Source organism: Nestor notabilis, unplaced genomic scaffold (assembly GCF_000696875.1).
Source record: "Nestor notabilis isolate BGI_N333 unplaced genomic scaffold, ASM69687v1 scaffold25002, whole genome shotgun sequence".
Taxonomy (NCBI): Eukaryota; Metazoa; Chordata; class Aves; order Psittaciformes; family Psittacidae; genus Nestor; species Nestor notabilis.
In genome coordinates, this window is record NW_009918233.1 from 1 (window position 1) to 1,920 (window position 1,920).

General features: G+C 47.3%; 1 pseudogene; it reads left to right on the forward strand.

The window, feature by feature from the left end:
- Nucleotides 1-313: 313 nt before the first annotated feature.
- Nucleotides 314-979, forward strand: LOC104401893 (annotated as a pseudogene).
- Nucleotides 980-1,920: the final 941 nt, after the last annotated feature.

Consider the following 1,920-nt stretch of genomic DNA (forward strand, 5'->3'; position numbering starts at 1 on the left):
GGGCGGAGGGGGGGCGAGGCGGAGCGTTGTCCGGGGGGAAGGGGAGAGAGCCAGGAGCGCGGAGGAGGTGGACGGACAGGGGCGGCCAGGCGGGAAGAAGAAGAAGAAGAAGAAGGGGTGCTGAGGCCAGGGGCTTCTGCCGCTGCTCGCAGGCTCCATTCATCTGTGGCTCCCCCCCTCTCGCCGGGTTTAGGGGGGCGGAAAAAAACTGGCGTCGAAAGGAAGAGCTAAAAATGAGCCTCGCCCCGAGCTGAGCTGTTTCTCCTGAAGCTGGGGAAGGACGGGGGCTACACAGAGGCCGTCTTTGCATTTCATGGTCCGTCAGCACGATAGCATTTTGGCTTTGATTCCGTCTTGCTGCTACCTGTTCCTGGACAGTGTCGGGGAGGAGAAGGGGCACCATCCCACCATGTCTCGTTACAGCCTCCATAATCTCCTGGACTGGATGTATGGGGGTGTGGACCCCAGCTTTGCTGGCAACGGGGGGCCAGAATGTGCGGCCTTTCTCTCTGGGCAGCAGCGTCTTCTGGAGAGCGTGGTCTTCCTCAGTGTGGGAGTCGTGGAGATCCTCCTGTCCCTCTGGAAGCTCAGGCAACTGCACTTGAGGGACCTGGAAGGTCATCTGCTACAGCAGCCTCAGACTAAGCAGGAGAGCTTGGGCAAGAATGTGCTGCTGGTGGTGCTGTGTCTCATCTTTGGGCTGGAGATGGGGTTCAAGTTCGCTACCAGGACTGTCATTTACCTCCTAAATCCCTGTCACGTTGTCACCATGATGCAGGTAAGGCTTGTGTATAGTCATCAGGAAGTTTGCTTTGGTTTCATACTTGCAAAGCAGTGTTTTTCCCACAGTCGGTTTGTGGACCAGAAGCCCATAGCAGAAGTACAAATGCCAGGAATTGGTATAAACATTTTAAACCTGACTTGGCTTTTAATCAACTTATTTGAAATCTGTGAAAAACCCAAGAAACGCAAAGCGTGAAATTGTAGCTATGACTAATGTTCAAATCTCTGGTTGAAAATGGGAAATATTAAGACAGCCTCACCACTTGCTTTCACCTCATCCTTGTTTCAAGACTAGAAAATGCTGTTTCCACTGACAGTGGTGGTGAAATTTGCATCAGATGTAATGAAACCAAGATTATTGTTAAAGCAGCTGTGTGATTTACATGCAACTTCTTCAGGCAAGTGGCTTTTAGGGGTGTGAATGTATTTTGTGAAGGTGTTGAAGAAACAAATCGCTCTTAATTTTGTGCAGACCATGTCGGTTTAGTGGTAAGGAAAACAACTGTCACTTGTGTCTCATACATGGGGTGGACAGGCTTATCTGGCTTAATACCTGTGGATAAACTCTGTGCTTTGGTGACTTGTGGCTTGGTTGTTGATGCACGGTAATGTGCAATTTGTGGAGCTTCCAAAATAATGGTGACATTCATAAACATTTACTGAACTGCTAAAAGCTTACAAGCTGTATTTGTCAATAGTCCTGTGCAAGTACTTAACTATCAGTTTCACTGAGCCTGGTAAGGAGTGTGGGAGAGAGAAAAAATTACTACTATTTTGCTTAACTTTGCTACTGTTGCACCCTCAGCACTGGACAACTTACAAAATTTAAGCTCAAGAATTAATAGAAGAATGGCAAAAAAGCTTTCATAAAAGATGCCATGATAATAACTTCTGTAAGATCAGTAAGAGATGAAAATCAGACCGTTGCCACTCTTAGACTCCCTTTGCAGCATGGTGAGTGATCTGGGCTGTATCAGATCAAGCCAGTTGATAGCTTCACTCCTGGAAAGCATTTCCTAACAGGAAGAGAAACATCATTTTCTGGTTATGCCAGAGGTTTAAGGAAGATGAGTATTATCCCAAAAGGGACAAAACAGGCTTTTACAGCAGTATTCAAGACCTTTAGAGGAATTAACT